At 36.4% G+C, this 24,232-nt stretch overlaps 1 protein-coding gene across 1 annotated transcript in view; it reads right to left on the reverse strand.

Annotated features, from left to right (window-relative positions):
• AGA (aspartylglucosaminidase) overlaps positions 1 to 24,232 on the reverse strand; it is a 153,977-nt gene that overhangs the window by 9,169 nt on the left and 120,576 nt on the right. Inside the window, exon 15 of the mRNA XM_068942545.1 lies at positions 12,565 to 12,615. The gene's annotated coding sequence lies outside the window, so the exon portion shown is untranslated. The remainder of the gene's footprint in view (positions 1 to 12,564; positions 12,616 to 24,232) is intronic.

Consider the following 24,232-nt stretch of genomic DNA (forward strand, 5'->3'; position numbering starts at 1 on the left):
GCTCTATATATTATTCAGGGCAACCCAAACCCATCCTATGAAAAATTTTACTTTAAACTTTTTACAGACTGAGATAAAAGATTTGAGTTGGATGACAATTGGTTGCTTAAAGATGTGAAGGACATAGCGGAAAAGGGAGAAATATGTAACAAGGAATCTGTGAACAGGGTGGGAAGTTGAGGTTAGCTAGGCAAATTCACCCTAACAAGGAGTTAAGAAAGTGGGAATACACATGGAAGAACAAGCTCAAGCACATACATGTGACTAAGAGGCAGTGAGGATAGACAATATTGCCATTTAGGAGAAATTAAAGGAAGAGTTGGGATGGGAAGATGAAAAAAATGACCTGAGATATTAAACTGGTAATACCAAGGGGAAAAAGACTGTAATGGTAAACAGAAGGATTAAAACAGCTAGTTCAAAGGATTACGACTACGGAAGAAAACAGAAAGAAATGGCATGGAAGGAAAGATGATTAGGACCAAAATGAACAGTCTGATGACTATGAAGTGGGCATATATAGCCAGTTTTCCTGAATCTTATGCATTCCTCAAAAGACTACTAGTATTTATGGAACTCATAGGCTAGAGAATGCAACTTGCTAAACATAGGCATACATCCAGGAATCTGTCATCACCTTATCATAACTTCTCTTCTCTCTCTAGTGCTGGAGCTCTTGTGCAATGAAATTAAACATTTCCAGCTAGATAATGGAACTCCTATTACTGCTTTGTTTCCCAAGAAAACTAAGGCTATACAGTTGCATTGTCTGTCTAACATCTTTTTAACCAACTAGTCAACATCCACCAAATTTTTCAGAGAGGAATTGGTCTCATATTGCTACATATTTCGTAAAACACAATGACTGGCCGAGGATATTGGCCCTATCAATGATCTGTTGAAAAAAAAAAAAAACAGAGGGAGCCTATATGGTGATATTGTGCTTGGCTAAATAGTTCCTGCTTACCAGTATACATGCAGCTGTGGACTAACTGTTGAATGTGTCATTTTTTATCTTACTGGATAGCTGAAAAAAGAGAATGAGGAAGGAGGTAAGAGCTACTGAAATCTCATGGGAGTAACTATAGGGAATTGAAGGTATCACAAGCAAGTAGCGAGAAGGAGGACTGATGGTAAGATGATTCCCTGATGAGCATCAGCGTTCTGAAGACAAGCCTCATTGAATCCCTGCATCTCTGAAAGCTGAAACAATTTTTTCTAACACTCAAGAAATGGCTCACAGGTACACTCAAAACCATACGGTGAAAGAATGTGGAGCCAGAAAGTATCAGAACTAACCTCCCAAACTCAAAATGTCCCTAGTGGCATTTACAAAATATTTTTGGACATCCCAACTACTTAAAACCTTTGAGACTGTTTCTGTTTTTTAAAACCTTGTATGGTTCCTCATTATGCCCACAGATGTTGACTTCCAATCAAAGTATTGGTAGGGAATTAAAGAAATGTAAATCCTAATATCTCTAGTGGTGCTTGAAAGTTGCTGCACAAATACACAGTTTTTCCCACATGTATAATATATAATTTGTGTTCATTTTAATTTTAAAATTGTGCATATTGTAGATAGTAAAGAAATGCAATACCCAGAGCTAATAAAACCATTAAAAGGTTCTCTGACTTATAATGAATTGTACTTCTCAAGTTATACGTAACTGCATTCCTCACCTGGAATGTTTCACCTAACATGTTTTAATATTTCAATTTAAACACTCCATAGGCTTCCATTATAAAGCCTACTAGTTAGGCTTTCACTATATTGTTGTGTGAAACCAAGTTCCTTCTTAGCAACAGCCTAATAATTCTTTACCTTGGTTCTTTAAAGGACAGACAATGAAGCAACTTGCCTCCTTTCATTTGGTATAGAAAGCCCTAAAATACTATTGTAGGGCAGCAGCAGAGGCTAGTGAATAACAAAAGTAAGATAGAAACGGGTTAAGTCAGATAAGTGAATGTAATCAAATGGTTGATAGCTTTTTTCTTCATTTTTCACAAAATATTGATTTCATCCTTAATAAACTGTTTTTTTACTTCTTAAACTTTGTTTATTTCTTGGCTCCTTCTAAGACTAGGATTACAGGGAATGGTTTGCTTGGCAGAAGTTTTCTCTAGTTATAGTTTATCTCACAGTTCTAGTAACAGTTGGTTCTTGGCTAACTGAAAATATGTTTCCCTACAGTTAAAACAAGTAGTACACAAGTTATAGAAAAATCAGCTCTGTGCTCTCCTGTATTGAAGATCTGTACAGCATTATTCCCAAAAGCAGAGAGATTTGTATCAATTGTATTCATTTCAGACCACCACAGACTGAAATAAACGTTCTCCAACAAAATATGAATACTTAATGTTAGCACTTCATAGTCTCCTAGTTTAACAGCAAATGATTTTTTCAAGCATTACTTTGTACTGCCTGTGCGGTGATCACAATAAACATCTTTCCTCACAAGTTATATAACTCACATCTGGTGCCTTAACCTTGGGATCTGTGCCATGTACTGCTATATCTATCAGTGCTTTTTTGGCAGAAACCTTTCCTTTTACCAGCTTTCAAACTGCAGTGCGTACTTTTTACATGCAGTGATAAATATGCACTTTAATTCCTGCCTTGTGCCAAGGTCAGAAACAAACAGTTAACTGCTGCTCTGGCTTTGACATCTCTTTAAGACTTGATAACGCAACTCAGCACCAACAGCATTTCTGAAGGTTTTTCCATGCAGCGCATCCATAAAAAATTTTAGAAACCAAAATATAAATGAAATACATTACTTTTCACACATTAGGAAGCATACTGAATATAGTTAATTGGTGTAAATTTTATTTGCAACTCAGAGAGGTGTTTCAGTTTCTGAATATGCTTGTAGTGCATATGTATGCACTGTATGCACGTAGCATGCTACGTGATTTATCTAGGGGAAAATAGAAAGTTTTAGATCTATATTTATCTGATTCATTAATATTAGATCAGATTGTTTCCCACCTTGCATATTTTGTAACAGTTTTTCCCTGTCTGAACTGAATGCAAAGCACTGCTATTCTGATTACGTTATGGGCTCTCTGTAAAAATGTAAATAGCTATGTAAGGCACAGGGTAGTGGAAAATATGATCTACTCTCAGTTTGTTCTAAAGTTTCATCAGCTGGGTGTTTCATACTTGTTTCTGCAAAAAATATGTCAAAATATGTATTTCTCCATTTTTAAAATGTTCTTTTTAGTTAAGTGCTCATTTAGGCTCCTGTTGAGTTCAATAGGTTTTCTCATGAGACTTTATTAAATATACACTCATTTCTTCTGGGTAAGGAACTTGCTAGTAGTGAGCATATCATACACGTAAACACAGGAAATTGATGTAGAGATTAAAATATGTGAGGCGAGCTTTAGGAGATCAATGACATAGTTGTGAAACTATGCTGATGCTTTTTTTAGAGGAGTTTTGTGTGTCTGTGGTCACTAAGGTTTTGCTATGATAAATGTAAGTATCAGAACTTATCAGACCTGAATATCCAAATGTCTATAATTTTGAAATGTTTCCTTTTTAGGACAATCTATCCCAGAGCTCAATATAGAGATAAAAATATTAGCAACAGGTAGAGAATGACAATCCTCATAGTTCATTCAGCTCAAGTAAACAAAATATTGTGTAAATAATAAATTTCATTTCAGTTTAATAAACTAAAATGTGCAGATTTATGTTGCTCTAATCAAAATGAAATGCTTTAATTTCTGAATGGAAAATTGTGGATTTTGAAGGAATAGTTGATTAACTAAAAAAAGGGAGGAAAAAAGTCAACAGAGCCAGTAAAACGGGAACTACTTTTGTTACATACAATTTTTCCCATTATAAATGTTACACAACACTAATGTTTTGATATTAAAGTAACAGTTTTTCCATAATTTAGAGAATATAGCGTATCCCAATATGTATCTCAATGCAGTAAGTAAACTTTGATAGCATTAAACACTCATATTACTTTATCATGCAACAATATCCACTTTATGCCACAAGATTCAAAACTACTAAAACACATACAAAAGCAACTGTCCTCCAGAAGTATGAAAGCTTTCATACTCTTTGCTCAGAAATATATGCAGTCCAAAAATTCTCTTATATGTTCAGACTATTGGACATCTTCTCATTTTTTTGATTAATAGTTAAATGGATATTGAAGTAGTATCTAATACTTTAAGAAGAAAAAATGGTTTTGTTCTAATGGTCTGTTATTTAATACATTTGGAGTTTTAAATTTACAACATTATCATTATTCTATTTTTCTATAAATAATTGCATGGCAGATACATTTTCACTTAAGCCAGAAATTTGCACGCAATTGCACCTCTGACACTTATTTGCCAGTGCAAAGTAGATGTAGGAGCATTTGGTATGCAAAATCTACCTCTGAGCATACTTACAGGGAGACTATAGATAACAAAATCTAGTGCATACATATAATTTTGTGAAATACACTGAAGAGTCAGGAGAATTCTGTATGCAAGGTATAATATATACTTTCAAAACTGTTTTTTTTTAATTTAAATTTATATTCAGCTGCTTACATACAGCTAGCTCAACTTTTTAATTTGTAGAGCAATTAGAGTCTACTGGCATCATAGCTTCTTTGAAAAACTATTCACTAGTTATAAAGGATAAATTACTTTCAGGCATAAGGTTTTTGTATGAGAGATTGTGCCTGATTTCTTACTCACTGTTGTCTCCTGACTATCACAAAATCATCTATTTTTTATAACATCACATTAATGTGCCAGATTTATACTATTTATAGGTGTGCCAGATTTATACTCTTTATACTCTGTGGACCTATTAAAACTCTTATTTAATTGCTAGCATTTAGCTGGCAAAATGACAGATAATGAGTTATGTTTTACATTTATTCAGAAGATTTTCATTTAGCAAAAAAAGCAATGCGCTGTGAATATTAGAAACAAAACTACCAGGGGATTTTTGCTTTTTCAAAAAATAATTTAAAAACATAATTTTGGAACCAAACATATTCTGTATTCCACTTTTCAAAAAGAAAAATAATGAAACTCCTTTCTACATACAGTGTTTCTAAATTGTTAAGTTCCAGTGGAAAAAAGCTTTCTGTGCTGATTCACAGGCATGGATGTGTTTTCTGCAGACCACAACTTACGTTTATTTCTCAAGTAAATTATACAGCCCTCTTGAGGAAATGTCCTAAATAAAACAATAACAGGCAGCAACAATTCCAAATAGTTTCAGCATACTAATGATGGATATGTATTCCTTTCTAGTCACCAGCAAGCTTTTCCTTGTCTTCCAGATCATCAAGTACTCCCTTCAAAGGCAGCTTTTTCAGAAAAGAAATTTCTCACAAAGTTAAAATGTAGTGATGCGTCTTACCTTTTTACATTAAAGGTTGAAGCCCTGCCTAGCAGCAGCAAAACTTTCAGTAATTATCCTAGCCTAAAGGTTTTTTTTATGTTAGGTTTTATTTGCACTATGGAATGTGGACATATAATTTGTATTCTCTTATTACTGCTCTAGTAAAGCACTTTTTATAGGAAATTTATGCTTATGTTAAACTAAGTATAAACCCATTTTCCCTTCAAACAACAACAAACTCTTAATACGCTAAGTTTCTTCTCCACTTCTTGTAGATGATGAGAGCAAAAGCTTCCATGGCAATGAAGTATATTTTAAGCGGATTTTAGTACCGTATGGGGAATAATTATAAAAGGCGGTGTACTTCAATCAAACTCAGAAAAGGACTTCCACTTTCTTTGAAGCAAATTATTTCTATTTCACAAATGGGTGCTAATCATAACAGAACTGAATAAAGGATACTGTAGCAATGTAATCTCAGATGTAAAGTGATGTTTATGACACTAATTGATTCACTATACAAACAGGAGTGATCCTTTGGCATTCCAACATAATCAGTCATAGTAAACCTCCTATTTAGTATTACAAGGTTTGGTACAAATGCTGCATGTTTACTGTGCAATTTACAAATGGAATTTACAGGAAAAAGGTTTGGTATAATCTAATGGAAACCTAACATATGTATTTGGCAGTTTAAGTGGGTAGTAAGAGATGTTTATTCTCCTCAGACTGCCTCACAGAGGTGCTCCATATTTCTTCATGCCACTGCACTTTGCCTGGTATATATACCTTGATAGCTTTGCTCACACTGGTACTGAAGATTTCAATCTGGTTTGAATTTGATCAGAAAAACATAGTTGATAAGAAAGTATCTCAGATAATTGAATCAGGAGACGGTGACAAAAGACTTCACAGTAAAAACAAAGTTTTAGAAAGTTTTATAAGAATAGCAGACTTCTGATAAGTAGGTATGATAGAAGTAACCTAACTTTTAGGTTTAACTCTTTATTTTAGCCACTGCAGTTGCTACTGTTTGCAAAAAAGGAAAATGTAGCACTTCATTCATCTGCCTCAACATGGAGCAGCCCAGTTGTTGTGCGCTTAGTGCTCATATAATGATCTGTTTTTTCAGTTTAAAGACAGTGATGCAATTTCTATTTTGTTTCATTTTGTATAAGCATACAAGTGAAGTTGATTACACATAAAGTCAGTTTCTGAAAATGATAAAAAAAATTGAAGAATATTACTATTTATATTGGTAGATGGAGAGATGCAGAAGCTGTTCCTTCACTAAGAAACGAGTGGTAAAAATAAACTATTACCAGACAGACTGGGTTGCCCATCAAGCAAAGGTGCAAAGTAGTTACTTGAAAAAAGATCCTTTGCTGTAAGCTCAGGGCCCTGAATGTACCCCTAGGCCTTACTGGCCCTACCTGCCTCTCCTGGGCCTCCCCAACCCTGCACAGGTCCAGCTCCCATTTCAGCTCAGCCTGGGGCCATCAGTCCCTGCCTCGCAACACTGCCGTAGTGGTGCCAGGCTCCAGCTCGCCATGGCCCTGCCCTGCTCAGCCACAGGCCCCAACCTGTTGTGGTCGACCGCCCGGCCCGACCTCGGTCTGGCCCCATCCTCACAGCCCTGCATGGACATCGTGGGGTCACGCCTGACCACGGTAACCCTCACTGGGCCCCATCCTGATGTGACTTCTTGCCTTGACCTCGGCCCTGCCTCACCACCACAAACCTTCCTGATGCTCTGGGCTCTCAGTTGATCCTGCCTACCACATCTGGGCCTACCCTACTCCCTCGCTGGGGGTGGTGGGACAGGCCCTGATGGCAAGGTGCTGCCTGGTGGCTGTATTAGCGTGCTCGGCTCCCAACTCGCCACCCCTGGGGAGCAGCTGGCCTGCTCCGTGCCCTGACGGTCAGGCTTTGGGACGCGCTGCAGAGCAGAGTGAAGGATTGCCTCAATTCACTGTGGCAGTACTCTTCAGGAGGGCCAGACATTTGTGCCCAAGATTTTCATTTTGGATTGAGTCATTAATATGTCTCAAACCTCCCTTACTTTTGAAGCTTTCTTGTTCTTTGAAAATCTGCAAAAACCTAGAAGGATTTTGACTGAAGCTCCCTAGAACTGAACGCAGTTCTGAGCCCTCACTCCACAAAATCCCAGCCACACAAATGAGAGTTTTGTGGAATAAAGGGTTATGTATGTTTATGAAGCCTTACAAAAATCAGAGTCCTGTAGTGGAATCTGTCATTCTAACTACAAACGGTAATTTCACCAGATTATACCCGATGGCCTCATTCTCATTGCTATAGTTGCAGGCATAGTCCTGAAAGGATCTAACAAAATTTTGTTCAGATTCTCTACTGCTTTGATGCTGCTGAGTCCTAGCTAACTGCAGAAACCAAACAAGAATAAAATGCACACGTGAAAACCAGTAAGCTGTATAAGAACTTTCAAACTATAAACTACTTTAACATATTATCTTGATAACATATCTGACTAGCAAAGATAATTTAGCTGCTGTATTTTTTTCATTTTTTTGTAGTGAACAACCAGTAAGTTGCTATAGCTACAGGTGTTAGCTCAAGCATCTACATCCTTTTTAAAGAGGTAGTATGGGTGATTTTTTTCCTCATATTATGAAAACATCCATTGTTATATTCTAGTACCCCATCAATTTTTTTCCATAAAAAATCTATAAATAAATTTATATAATTTATTTTAAGTATTAGTAAGTGATACAGGCTAACACCTGCATTGCCATGTGCCGCTTCAAACAGTTTGAAGTGAACTCATTACTCATTTATTGCCCCTAAAAAGGAGGCAATCTACCAGATAAAGAATACAAACCTACCAAACATGCAGGGTAGTTGTATAAAACATTGGTGAAAAAGAGAAAGATAACCATTGATCTAGAATTCCAAAAGTTATATAAAGCACTTACACCACCTGCAGGCCCAACAAATGAATAAAAGAAAAAACACTTTATTTCCTTTATGTGCAACATGTTCAACATTATTTCTTATATCTTCTATTCGTAGCTCTCTTCTTTTAACTAAGCTCATCATCATATCATTCCATTTTCACTTACTCTTCTCCATTTTACTTTCCTTTATTGCAAAAATATGAATTTAAGATAAAGTAACACTGTAGATGCTGTAGATTCTGACAGTTCTGGATTCTGACTTTCTACATTTTGTTATTATGAATTTATATATAACATTTTCCGGCTGCAATTACTTCAGTGTTCATCCTGGGAAACATATAAAAGGCATTTCTGCAATTTACTTGACTGAGAGTTATTTCTTATGTTTATCTTGATTTTCTTTAAAACATTGACTGATTTTGTTGAACTTCTATGTGCCTTCTGGACAATTCTGTTGGCTCTGATTTTCAGTACGGCCAAAAATACATTAAAATAAACTACTTGTTATATAAAAGCCATTGAATTCCTGTCATCGAAAATGGAACTTATTTATGTTCCTTTTCAATGAGTTTTCTGAAAACATGATTTGACAAAAGTAAACGTCCTTTCCAAACAGATCATTTATGTATCCATAAACTGCTAGAGTATCCACATATAATAGGTAGATTGGATAAAAATTATATGCATTGAGAATGCCCTGTCTCTACTTTCCAAAAGTCTAATTTTTCAGCTAACATAACATCCTCATTAATTCCAGCTGCTGCAGAAATGGAGACAGTCTCTAACACAGCTAGACTCCAAGCCAGCTTTACGTAAAAGTTAGTTTCAGATAGGTGACTTGTGGGGGGAAGGTTGTATGTGTGTGTGATATGAGGGAGAAACTTGTGGAAAGAAACTAACAAGGAGAATAGAGGCAAAAAACCTTGTTTTACTGTATGCTGAATAAGACGAGACTTCCACCTTATTGCAAGAAAAGCATACTGTAAAAGCACTTAAATTGCAATTTTTATTTCATTCTGGGAAGTGAACAACACCCTATGCCATAAACTTTTTCTCCCTGAAAAGCCACACCTGAAGTTAGTAGTAGATGATGAAAACTGCTGTCAGTATACTGGCAGCACAGGCTTATCTAAAATTATCAGTCCTAGGGGTGCCAAGAATAATTCAGGACTTAGCATGCTCCTGACATCTAGTTACAAATTTGAAGTTCCTCAATTTTTTTGTGTAGACCCTAGATACCTTCTGTCACTCCTGATAAAGACAGGTGATGAAACAACATTTTAAAAAAGTGAAAATAATCATCTTGGCTACAAAGCAGTGTAACAGAATTACTGATGTCAATTCGATGAGTTGCTTGTCAAAAATAGGGAAATTTATTAGGGTACTTTGAGACCTAATTACTAACTTATGAAGTATTTATGTTCACTGCACCTCAATGGGAAATAACTATTTAAAATATTCATATCCAAGAGTGGCCAACAGTTCTTTAAATAAACATTTCCTGTCACACTATTTCTGGACATCTAAAGTCATATGCATAAAACAAAGCAGTATTTCATAAACTCTCTATCTGGTCATGCCTGGAGAGGGCAGAAAGTTATGTTTCCCACATCTATTTGCAGGGCTAATATTCTTTGAGTCTGGAGTTCTTCCAGAGTTCACTTTTTATTTTGCCAAAAGTGGCTGTAGTACTGTCCTATTCAGCCTCATTTCTGTTAGCCTACTTTGAGCAACATATGTGGCTGGGAAAGTTTCTCAAATGGTGCTCTTTATTTCCAGAAACTGGAAGTTCATAACAGTAAACAGTCAATGTTGTGTTTTATAAGATAAATATTATTTTCATTTAACTAATTTGCTATTTAATTTGAATTACTTGACTCAGTCCTGTAAGTAAGTTTACAACAGGTTGGAGATGAGTACTTATCCTTGCAGTTAGCAAAATCACTGTTCAAAACACATATATTACTACTGTTCCAAATTAGCAGAAATCCAGTCCCCTTAGAGGCAAAGGAAAGCAGATTGCATTTTTCTAGATAACTGGATGAATAGTCATCAGGCTCCACCACGACCCCAGTTGCCTCCATGTGCTATATGCATAGATTACACTGCTCATATTACTTGAAGTCAGCTATACAGTAAATTAATAAGATTCTCATTAACATGCAAATTAGTCCATATCCATACAATTCTATCTTTTCATATGATTTGGTATTGAATTAGAATCAGTTCATTCTGAAGCCAGTTTAATTTCATATATAATGCCACCTATATTTTCCAGTAACTGATGTTCAATTATTACATTTTTCCACAGTACTATTTTCAAAAGTGTATGAGCATGGTTTTAGATGATGATCATAAGCTGATTGATATTGCTTCCCTTGTGCCAAGTGCTTCATAACTTTTGAAAAATAAAAAAGGATGTAATTTCCATACAGAAATGCAACTGACTGAATATAATCATTAGCCCCTTGAAAAGAGGCTGAAAATAACCTGAGAAAACCCAAAACCTTCTGTTAGACTTGGAATCCATTTTGTTAAGTCGAGGACAGTATCATGGATTTCATTACCTCGTAAGTAATAGTTAAAGCAGTAGCCACTTCAAAAGTACAAGACAGTTTAAGTATTTTGGATGAAGCCAGACATAAGAAAAGTTTCTGTCTTCTGCTTCATACAATTAAGAATGTATGGTTAATTTGATTCCCCAGTGTGAAGTTCTATATACACCTCTTTGCCAAATTCAGTGAAATAAACTAAGGATTATTTTGTTTACCATCACACACATACCACTGCACAAATAACATCCCTAAGTCACAGAGCAGGGATGCACAGCAGGCTTTCTTACCAGTTCTGTGGCCTATCCTTCCTACTTGAACCTACTTAAACCATCCTTTCCTGAAGGGGAATGAAACACTGAAATATATATTTTTTTTTTTGCTGCAGGTTTTGAGATATTCCTTCTACTAGCTTTTGACAAACAACTATACAGCATATTCCAACATTACTTCTATTTTGTGAGGTAACTGTATTGCAATGCAAAGAACTACAGTGACAACCAAAGCCCTAGAAGGTTCTTCATACAGCAAGCCTACATGCCCACATTAATGACTTTTTCACTTCACAGCAATTGCTCCAGCAGTACAGTCAGGAGGTAGGTTGGGTATGTTAAAACTTTTGTGTAAACTAAGTAGCTTGTAGGGTATACAATGACATTATGATATATGTTTTCCTTTGACAAAGTTCAGAAAACAGTGTCCAGTTCTGCCTCAGTGATGAATTCTAATCAGAAGTCCAGCAGACAGCAAATACTTCTGATACTCATGAAGTTCCCTTTTCAGAGAGAATTGCTATTATTGCAGTCTTATATAGGCAAAGACTAAAGCTAGTACATCTTTGTAAAACTCAGTATTTGCTTAAACACCAAAAAGAACTTGGGAGAGTTTATGTAATATTGCCCCCTAGTGAAATTTTTTCATAATTTTTCTATTCCAAAGCTAACTTAAAATTATTTTTTATCCTTATTATTGTCCAATTATTATACTCTTCTTGAATTAACATAATTCCTCTAATATTAATAAATTTGTGTGCATGTAAAGGCATAGTCCCTTCACTCAGTTAAACAGGAAAAAAAGAATATTCTGAAGCTATTTAGCATCAGAGAGATTTCCACAGTAGACTGGCAATAGGCCAGTGTTCCAAACACACAATTACTTTCCTACTTAAAGTCTTATCAGCAACAAATTTTAAGCTCACTTCTATTTTTATTAAATACTATTGTAAATGGCATAGAACACAGTGCCTCATTTACCAGATCACAATAAAATAAAAGAATAAATAGTACTTTTGAACAAAACATAATTAAATAGAATACTCTTTGTAAAATATAAGCTGAATTTTGGCAGGACATGAAGCACTGCAGCTGTAACTCTGCATACAACAGTTAAGGTTATTTTAATGGCTTGTAGGAGGATTATGCTTTGCAGTGATTTGCAGTCCATTCACTGCCTATAAAAGATTACTGCTAGGCTTTTGTTGACATTGATTTAATCAGAAATATTAGGAGAGAGACTGACATTTCAGAAGTGTTGGGAAACCAGTACCTCTCATTCGGTCACCTGTGTTTTTCCTGGGGTGGAAAGCAGTACTCTCTTCAAGTACTTAAATGGGATCTCTTTTCTCTAAGTAATCTAGTTCCAAGTGTAGCCACTACATATTCTGAATATTTTCTCTATACTAAAAGGAACTTTATAGATCACTTACCTGCCTTATGACAAATTGTCAGTCTTGATGAAAATGAGTAACTGTCATCACCTGTCAAGACAAAAAAAATGTGATTTTATACATTATATATGTGTACACAAACACACACACACGCACACAAAGCCATTATATTTAAGCACCAAGTTTACCTGAAAAGTAAAACAAGTTTGTCATTGGATTACATTCACTTTTTTCACCATGTTTAAATATTATTATTTTCGTTTTAATCTAAAAATGCAAGCTATTGTGAAAAGATATTTAGCACCCAGGTGGCAGTACTGTCATAGAGGAGGCAGAGTCTACATCATGAAGGCCTTGCCTTAAACTCAGCCTCTGAGTGGGCACCATGCCAGTCTAACAGATGGACATCAGTAACGGCAGCAATGTGCCCTTGCATGTGCCTGTGCATCTAGTGTATTTGCCTAGGGAAAGGCTTTCATCCAAGATTGACCAAACAGCTGTTCATTCTGAGTTTCTATCCATATTGTTAAGGAGAGATGTCAACCCTAATCCATTTTTGAGCTACATTAATTATTTTTAAGAAAAAAAGTAAAGTGGCTTTCAGGCTAGTTCAGTGCGAGCACATAAAATTCAGTATCCTTATATGCACAAATCATTTCACAAAACTACCAACTACATCTTTCAGGTGAAAGAAAAACTGAAAAGCCATGACTGTTCATGATACAACACGGCAGCAAAGCAATTCCATCATGAACAAACCCAAACACAGATGCAATCTGGTTTAGCATGATACTCTAGTTGGATGTCAGTGCATTTTTGTTTCTATGAACAGCCACTATTGACAACCACTTCTACTGACAACCACTATTCCATACAGAAGTTCTCAGAAGGATCTTGCTCCTCTTGTTTTCTCACTTTCTAGTGGTTTCTTTGTTATGATCTTTTCCTAATATACTAGCATGTGGAGGGGGAGGAGCCAAAAGAGGAAGAAATGATCAGAGAAAGACAAAACCATTACCTGTCACACAGTGCTGTACCAAGTCTAATCTCTACCTCTACTGCGATGATGGGAAGAAAATGAATAAATCGACCATTGACTTTTCTGGTACTCTAGAATCTGCTTTCTGTGTTCTTTTCCTCTTGCACTACATCAGGACCTACACATATTAGAAGATTAAAAGACAAGAACTTTCCCTACTGACTGTTTCTTAACTGAAAACTCATATAACCCAAGTTATATAGACAAGATGTTCAGCTGTGAGCTTTCCAAATCTCAGCACTTTCAGACTATCAGTTCATACAGTTAGACAGTTGACAAATTACAGCCCTGTGTGAAGTAATTGACATTGTATCACTATTTTATTGGCAAACAAAGCTATAAAGATTGCTGGTTCAGCAGCTTTACAATAGTTGGCTGAATGCATGGACATTTATAAGCAATTACTATATTATCTTTCCTAAGTCTTTGGGATGGCAACAAAATGCAGGTTCCCGTGGCTGACTCACCATAGTTAGCTTGTGGGCTTGATAGAAAATGCTTGTTTCCGAAATTTGCTGGGGTTCCCCTTTGGATTGCTGAGGTAATACAAAAACCCTGTCCAGTTATGTGGGCCTCACTGGTGTTTGTGTGTCCCCATTTCTTTAAAACAGACTTTTTTTTATATGATTCTAGAAAAAGTGACAATTTTACTGAATTAAGGACTGAAAATTGTGTGTAGACATTTGTCTGTATCTCGGTAATAATGTTTCTCCTCATTTGAACGTATTGCATTCCCAGCAGTATTTATTCCCTTCATTGAACCTGTGCACTTTACATTTGCAAACTAAATCTGATATGCACCAAACAGCCACTATTTAGTTATTTTTCACAGCTGGATTGAAAAAAGGAAAAGTACATTTTGATCAGAAGATATAATTCTAGCCCAGGCTCCTTTTCTTCTAACCCTAATCTTTAAGGGGTTTAGTTTATAACCTACACTAAGAAGCAAAACGGAGAGAAGCATAAAAGTGACAGAATTTTCATTTAAAACCAACTCTTTGGGGAAATGCAGGTTTTATTCTTACCCTGCATAGATAAAATTTCCTTTGCATATTGCTGGCAGTTCAGGATTTTTTTAATGCTAGGTACCACTTTGAAAACATAGCCTCCATTCTGATCCACTGCAATGGTAATGGTATTTTTCTTTGTTTTCTTCAGCTGCACTTAAGGAAGCCAAGCGTCTAGAGATAGAATTTGAGGGTTTTTTAGTTAAACTCTTTGCTTGTTTTTAATAATTTCAAAGAAAGCAGCAAGTGCCTTGCTTAAGCATTATATTTACTTTTATTACCTACTGCCTACGATCTCATCTGCAAACATATTTTCATTAATTTAAAAAGCAACAGAAAGGCATTTTTCTCCAGGGCTAAGCCATTTCTGCATACAAAGCATGAGTTAAAATTATGCTATCTAATTTTTATTTGAATATTTTTTCTTACAAGTTACTGGAACTCTCTTCATTCCCCTCAAAGTCTCAAGGCCTTGATGCAGTGCTATAGTCCTACTGTTTCACGATAAAAGCCTACAGATGGCTTTTATTATGAGCATTAAGTATTATGAGTAAATGAAAAAAAAATTCTCTTCTAGAACTGCTTAACTAAATATACTCATACTACTAGGCAAGAACTTTTTCCGTGAAAGAAGAAGGGAGGTATTTCAAAGTACCCTTTGTATCAATGTTAAATTGTTTGCTTTGTTAAGCACTTGAATCGTGACATATGATATAATCATATCATAAAGTTCAATGTCATTAAACAGTTACATGTTTCAGGAAACTAATGGACTTCTGGAAAACATCCATCAATAAATACATAAAAGATATGTTCCTTTCCCACTGTATTAATTCACATGGCCTCCCCTGGATTTCCATATGATCACATCACCTTCCAGTTTGGATTGAAAAAAAGGTTTTTCATATGACTTTTTATTGCTTTAAAAAATCTTTAAAGTATGTAGAAAGGAGCCAGGCAGTTAGATGCAACGCATTTCAGAAAATGATTGTTGTCCTTTCTTCATGATTTAAAACAGCCTTTGTTACTTATCATTTTTAATGTTCCTTGAAAATTCATTGAAGTTTTTACAAATAAATTTTGCACATCCAAACCAAGGGTACCCATGCAGTGTTTTGTTCTACTGTGAAAGCCACGGCAATTACAAATTAGTCCACTAGATCTTTGGCTCCTGTATCTCAAATTTTCTAAAGGCAACATTTTCTATCGTAACTCATTATTATTTGTTTTCTTGACAATTCTTCTCATCTAGCCTGCAAGGCACAAACAGCTATGGACTTGGCAGCACTAAAAGTTTCCTCATCAAAAAAAAAAAACATAGAACATTTTGGTAATTCTCTCTGTGTTGGGGTGAACACAGGCAGCAAAAAAAAAAGGCAGGAAGAACTCGTTACTCTTGTCCCTTCTGCTTCAGGAAAGGAAGCGTATATGTATCTATATATACACCTGTAAACATACATATGTATGAACTTACTACAAAATATTCTGTGTTGTGCATTAGGCAGCACAGTGTTGCAATTTGTCATAGCTCCCTATATCTGCTCTTTCTTTCCTCCTTGCATGACAGTGAGATTCTTAACTCTACTGAAATTGCTTCATGCCTTTAAATGGTGGCACTTTTAGTCAGTCAGACCGTCTGGTCCTCTAATTTTTATGACTAACAGCCAACTTAATAGAGTCATTCTAACTACTTCAATAAGCCCTGGAGGTGCTTTTTATGCCATCTAGAAATTGTGACTGCGTAAGCAGCATTATATCTTACATATTCATGCAAATATAAATTACTCTGCAGCTGTTATGAATTTCTCTTTCTTTCAGTATTGATTTCACAGGAAAAACTGGCAGAGAACTTTTGGACATTCTGGGCGTTATTCAGCAGGTAAGTAGTGTATTCTCTTTATTTTCTTTGTTACTGCCACAGTTTCACTTAACGAACTGCTCAGATAGGTTCACTTCCTTAAGCTCTCATATACACGACCCAGATGTTTTTTATCCCCGAGATCTGACTCTGAGGATTCTATGAGGTAATGACAAGAATAACTAACACCTTTTATCTTTACGAGGATTATAACCATATCATCTACTTATTTTGGATAGTTTGTTTTTCACAAGAGAACTCTGGAACCCAAAAGTGCTTCTCTACTTCTGGGAGCCGACCTGTGTGTGCTCTTTTTCTGCACTCCCCCGAGACATGCACATGTTCTGTTTTCCTTGAGAAATCAGAGCATGTAGCTCCTAAAGATCTGGAGCATGGGATACTCCAGTCAGGTATCTGATTTGGAAAAACCAGGCGAAAAGGAATACGTCACGTGCCTGTCATGTTAAGCATAATTAATGAGACCCGTCACAAGACAACTGAGAATGCATAGAGGCACAGAGTTAGATTATCAATAACCAGCCTAGACTATCCAACACACAAATCATCTGAAGCAACAACATGTGTTTAACCACTTTTCCTAGACCATGATTCTTTTCAGTCAGGTTATTTCTAACTTTCCATTTACTGATGACTATTTCCTCAGTTCATTCATTCAGATCTGTTCTTGTTCATTTTCATTACATAGCTGTGCAAATCCATTGAAGGCAGGCAGAAAAAAAAGGGAGTACATGGAAGACGATTTTTAAATCCAAGGATTAATTCTAAGCATTTAGTTGTCAAATTTATTATTTGGAAGTGATCACTATAAAATATATGGATAGAGTATTTGGATAATCTGGATTCTAATCAGAACTGCTTTGTATGCACTAACTGTGGTTTATACCCCTGCATTCATTTGCCTTTCTGTAAAGCGCATCTCAGGTTGCAAAAATAGGGTTTGTAAATAAGAAAACAGGAAACTTTTTCCTTGTATCCTTTTCTTTCCTTTTTAGATAAAGCTAAGCTCTTTCTGTCTCTCATAGTCTGCATACCTTCTAAGATGACGCACGTAATCATTTGCAAGCAGGGCTGTAAAACATATCTAATCATAAATGTCAACCTAAGGTAAAACACAGTGGACTCCAAATTCCATTGACAATGTTGACTAGATTGCCATTGGCTATGCAAAGAGCTTCATGGGACTGGCTATGATGTGGACATCCAAATGTTTGGAGAGCTTAAGCTCATCTTCTCTATCTGTGTGACACAGGACATGAAAACATGTTTCTGTCCAGGAAATCCCATCCAGGCATGTAGGTGTCCTAAACTAACTTGAAGCAAACTGATCGGCTCATCTACCGCTTGCCCTCTAACCTTGTAATTAACGCAGTGGATCAGTTAGGAAGCAACTCTCAATGGCCCCTGTATTAAGCAACACATCCAACAACACCATGAAATATACTATGAGCTTACTTGTGATAGTAGCCATAAATACAATGAAATATGTAGATTTATATCTATCTTCTTCTTTGAATATGCATTTATTGAAATAGACATTTAAGGAAAGTTCCTAAAACACGCATATATGTACTTTGAGTAACTATATTTTTAAAAATAAACTCTTTCTTCCACCTACTTGCACTTACTGCTCTCTTTTTTGCGTTAAGAGTTTAGAATGCATAATGGTCTAATGCAGAAAATACAACACAGTTAAGTAGAACTCACACATTAGCAGTTATCTGCTGTTTAGTATATGACATATATGTTGTGAATGTGAAGTATCCTGGTGTTTACTCATTATGGTAATGAATATTTGCTATTTTATACTGTGGTATCTACAGATATTGACTTATAATTGTATGCTATTTCACATAATGTAGCCCACTTAACTGACTTCATGTAAAGATAAAAACATTCAGATGCTCAAATTAAAAGATTCCACGTACTATAAATACTCCTATATATGTGCAGTTTTTCCCAGTTCAATCTCCACGTTGACAGTCTATTTTGATATTTTTGTTCAGAAGGTACTCTGGATGGTTTATTTTGTGTGAAAATGTACACGCAAAATTCACAGATTGCCTATACCCATGTAGGTATTCAGTTTAGCTAATTCTACATGTTACAGACTTGCCTATTTCTTCTGTAACCAATGAAAGTTTTATAACTCAGAAGGCATCATTTTTATTCCCAGTAAACCAACTAATGTGATCAAAACGAAAAACAAAAACAAAAAACTAAATGGATTGAGTAAAGTTATAGCGCTTTAGAAACTAGTCTGGAATGTTAATTCGTGTTCTTCTTTCATTGCACTTCCTTGTACTCATACGTTCTGCAATGAAATACTTGTTACAATTATTATTTCTCTATATAGAAATAAAATCACATAGTTGCACACACAAAAGCACTACATATGAATCTTTTGTCTATGAGAAAACAGCTTAATAGAAAAATGTTGTGTGCTTATGGATGTGAAGCTTGTGAGATACGAATCAGCCTACATTGTTGCTGGTTAGATTATCTATAGGCGAAATTTAACGATGTATAAAATCTTACAGTGGAGGATCAGTCTATCCAGGACAGATTATGATTTGTAATATTAAAGTGTGTGCATGTTCCCTATCCTACTCCGATGAGAATGCAACAACAAAAGAAAGTATACTGAATTAAATAAAACAACCAATAAAGTCACTAGCAGACCAATATAGAAAGATAAGTCAATTTGTCATAATTTTATCGCTTTGAAAGCAAACCAATATACAGAAAAGTGTATTAAGACTAGATTTTGTCAGCCTGATAGAGCTTTGACCTTCCTTTTAGCTCTCTTTATCAGTAAGATGCAATTTCTAACAGATTTTTTGCAACAACGCCATTTCATGTTAACGTCCTTTCAAATACTGTTTGTATCACAGGTCAGAAACAGTAAAGAGCTCAGAAATTATGCTATATGAGGTAAAGCCATTTAAGATGGACTCTCTGTTCTTGGATCAATTTTCATTTTCATTAAGCAGAAATGACAGCACTTTCCAAACTGCTGAAAATCAAGGATATAAAGAAATTGCTTTGGCATCAGTTACATCTGTTTTGGATTTGAAATATTTCCATAACATTAGAACAAAATAATACTGGAAACATATTTACGCTATCAATTCATTTTTCCCAACAATAATATTCTACTCTGGCCAGTTCCATACCGCTCCATTCTGGCTTCTTTTGTTGATTGCAAATTAATTATTTTTCTTCCAATATATTACTATTTTATTAGTGATTTTTGAAAAGCCTGTTGGATTAACATGCCAAAATTTGGCATTTACTGAAAATGTTTAGAAATAGGAGAGGAAGAGAAGAGAGGATGTTTTGATAATCTGTCATCACATAAAATACTATACACATGTACGTATATATATACATACCAGTTCTTTGTACACAAAGTACTTCTTGCTGAAAAAAACAACTAAGCGCAATAGAAATGCACACATATGATTTTGTGACACCATTTCTAAGACACTGTATTAAACTCATTACTCATCTATTTTGTCCTGATTTTCTTGCACAATACCATGATCTGTTGCACAATACAGCTTCTAAAAATATGAAAAGCACAAAGATGTTATTAACTTTTGGAAACCATGAATAAATAACAAAGCAGCTGGGACTGCATAAACAATCCTACACTAATATTCAGGCACTTTTGAATATCTGATATTTTTCAGTCATTCAGACATGTTACGCCAGTATAAAGTAAAAGAGTTTTTAGTATGTTACATTTCTTTAATTACATTCTGGAAATATCTGACTTGCTCATAAAGCAGCATTTTAAGGATGGTTTGTTTTTATATTTTTTTTTTCTGTACACAAAATAAAGGGGGGGATTTTGAGTTTATTGCCTTGTATTATTTGAAAATACTACTGGTATTTACAAAGACACCTTAAGGGTCTCTTTTTAAATTCTGATTAATATAATTTTTTCTTTTCTTTCACTGCTTTAGAATTTGAACACAGACATTCTTTACCTGAACTAGCAAAAAATGAGAATAATCCTAGTTCTAGGATCTTTAATTGCTAATTTGCAATTCAGATCAATGCAAAATGTGTAACAGAGAGATTAAGACATTGCTCAAGATAATAGTTTGCTTTAGCAAACTGCATGATTTTGCTTTCACTCTCCAAGGAAACAATAAAATTCTTGCCTGCTTACACTTCCAGTTTTGTAGACCTGGTACAACAGACTGTAGAAAAGCTGTGCTAGGACTCATGGCAAACGATATCCTGGAGATTTACCTTCAGTAGATGCATGTTAGAGCAAATCCTAAGCTGTTCTAGCCCGGAACAAGAAATCAGAGCCATAACTGTATCCTAGATAACTTCTCACATTGCTGCAACTTGCAAAAAATCTGGTCTACTGACCCAGACAAAGCACCACGGACTGTATTCTAAAAAGCAACTAGATATTATTGTGACTGATGCATGATAAACTGTAATAGAGAGAGACTGAAAAATGTTACTGGAGTGCACTTGCAAAGAATTAAATAATCATATGTGGCTTTGCCAGTACTGCTAAGAAACAGAACTGCCTAAAATATGTATAATAATAAATGAATGTCATAATAACTAGGAACAAATAAACAGTTTAGCAAGAGCTAATTCATAGGGATTTTCCTGACTCAAATAAGCTGCCTGAAACAGAATGCCAGCAATCTTGAACAGGATGAGCGCATTTTTCTTAGGGATTTGGGTTTGAAACATCAGCTAGCCAACCCACACTTGCTGCCATTTCAAAACAAATGAAAACGAGCAGCCAAATGTATCACCCACATGTGCTCTAACTCTGAAACAAATGACATAGATTTAACTAGGCTATTTTGCTACAAACAAGAGTATAATAAAAATGATGGAATTTATTATTGCATAAATACATATAACTCAAGTGTTTGCAAAAATTAAAACTTACGGCCCCTGTCACAAAAGTTCAAAGTATCAAGGCATAGTGTTCATACAACAGGAAGAGATTTGCCTCTCATTTCTGTACAGCGCAGCACTTGCTATTCTGCAACACCCACTACTCCTGTCTGCATACTGCCACACATATTACTAGTCCACGCATCCCTTACGTCTTTCATATCTGTGTGAGGAATGTATTCAAAAAGCAATTGTCATACCATCACCACCATGACTCAGAAACAAATAAGTGATGATTATTAAAAATAAATAAAATCTTTCATCACAAAATTGTGCTTTTCCAACATTTTTAGCCTTGAAAATTCAGATAAGAATGACAGAGGGCCAGTATTTCACGGCTTAGACTAGAGTAACAAACATGTAAAGCAAAGTTTGTTCAAGATTTGTTACAGGAAATATTTTAACTAGTGCCTGTGTCTGTTTCTAAATGGATTAAAAGACCAGTTTTAGAAGGGGGCAAGTAGATTTTACAAAGCTACTTCTGATCATAATCTGTTTTATGTTCTGCCAAATGGCTGCCATACAGATGTGAAAGAATGGAAAACATTTCCTTCTCCAGTAAACCATCAGTGATATTTTCTTTAACATGTCATTTTAAGGTGAGGACAAGGTCACATTCTACACTCTGCTGGACAGCTGAAGTTTTCAGAGTCTTTCTTAGTATTTCACCTTTATTAATTTATCAAAAATTACTGATTACAGTTTTTCTTTGTATCCAGAAGCAACATTGAAGATTTCACTGAAAGAAATTTGATAGGTAAATTTGGGGCATGATTATATATTGCACTGAATGACTTGTCAGTGGATATTTCTATCTCCTAATAAATACGTTCAGTAGTATTTGTGATTTAAGATTCTCACAGTAATCATTCCCATACATCTTGACACAAGCTTCCCTGAACTTAAAGGATGTCCATATCCAAACTGAAATCTGAATCTGAAATATGGATCTGTTTTTCATTTAAAAATGTTTTGCACTTTATTAACATTTTTCTGAGTAAATAAGCATACTCATCACAGGAATCCTGGTCTTTTTGGAAAGCAGCAAGTCTCTAGACTTCTATACTTACCTTAATATCATGTCATCACTAATTCCTATTAAGCATAGGCTGTGTCCTGCACTTTGTGGAATTTCTAAAAGCTCATATGGAATCTCATCTGGTGGTTCATCCTTAATGGCTACAACACTATGTTCTGGAGAGTTAAGTGAGAGAAAGAAAGATCTACTGTTGTCTGGTATACATAACAGCCATTCTGTACATTTTACAGAGAGCTTGACAGGAAACAAATCTTTGATTATCATAAAATGAGATAAGAACTGGCAAGCTGTGTCTTTTGACTTAGACTCTCTCCTGAAATATTCTACTGAAGAAGCACAACAGGAGGACAGTGGGCACAATCACAGTACTGTCATCATGGGCAGAAGCTGGCATTTTCACAGAATCACAGAATCACAGAATCGTTTAGGTTGGATGGGACCTCTGGAGATCATCTCGTCCAACCTCCCTGCTCAAGCAGGGTCACCTAGAGCACATTGCCCAGGATCACATCCAGACGGCTTTTGAATATCTCCAGCGAAGGAGACTTCACCACCTTTCTGGGCAACCTGTTCCAATGCTCTGTCACCCTCACAGTGAAGAAGTTTTTTCTCAGGTTCAGATGGAACTTCCTGTGGTTCAGTTTCTGCCCATTGCCTCTTGTCCTGTTGCTGGGCACCACGGAGAAGAGGCTGGCCTCATCCTCTTGACACTCCCCCTTCAGATACTTGTACACGTTGATGAGATCCCCTCTCAATCTTCTCTTCTCCAGGCTGAACAGGCCCAGCTCTTGCAGTCTTTCTTCATAGGAGAGCTGCTCCAGCCCTCTAATCATCTTGGTAGCCCTCCGCTGGACTCTCTCCAGTAGTGCTATGTCTCTCTTGTAGACATAGCACTGGGGAGCTCAGAACTGGACACAGTACTCCAGGTGAGGCCTCCCCAGGGCTGAGGAGAGGGGCAGGATCACCTCCCTCGACCTGCTGGCAACACTCTGTCTAATGCACCCCAGGAGACCATTGCCCTTCTTGGCCACAAGGGCACACTGCTGGCTCATGCTTAACTTGTTGTCCACCAGCACTCCCAGGTCCTTCTCTGCAGAGCTACTTTCCAGCAGGTCAACCCCCAGCCTGTACTGCTGCATGGGATTATTCCTGCCTAGGTGCAGGACCTTGCACTTTCCTTTGTGGAACTTCATGAGGTTCCTCTCCGCCCACCTCTCCAGCCTGTCCAGGTCCCCCTGAATGGCAGCACAGTCTTTTGGTGTGTTAGCCTCTCCTCCCAGTTTAGTATCATCAGCAAACTTGCTGAGGGTGCACTCTGTCCCTTCCTCCAGGTCACTGAGGAATGCCTTGAACAAGACTGGACCCAGGACTGACCCCTGGGGGACACCACTAGCCACAGGCCTCCAACTTGACTCTGCGCCATTCACCACAACCCTCTGAGCTTGGCCATCCAGCCAGTTCTCAAGCCACCTCACTGTCCACTCATCTAGCCCACACTTCCTGAGCTTACCTAGGAGGATGTGATGGGAGACAGTGTCAAAAGCCTTGCTGAAGTCCAGGTAGACAACATCCACTGCTCTCCCCTCATCTACCCAGCCAGTCATTCCGTCATAGAAGGCTATCAGATTGGTCAAGCATGATTTCCCTTGGGTGACTCCATGCTGACTACTCCTGATCACCTTCTTGTCCTCCAGATGCTTAGTGAGGACCTCCAGGAGGAGCTGTTCCACCACCTTTCCAGGGATGGAGGGGAGGCTGACAGGCCTGGAGTTTCCTGGCTCCTCCTTCTTGCCCTTTTGGAAGAC

This window comes from Struthio camelus, chromosome 4 (assembly GCF_040807025.1).
Source record: "Struthio camelus isolate bStrCam1 chromosome 4, bStrCam1.hap1, whole genome shotgun sequence".
Lineage (NCBI taxonomy): Eukaryota > Metazoa > Chordata > Aves > Struthioniformes > Struthionidae > Struthio > Struthio camelus.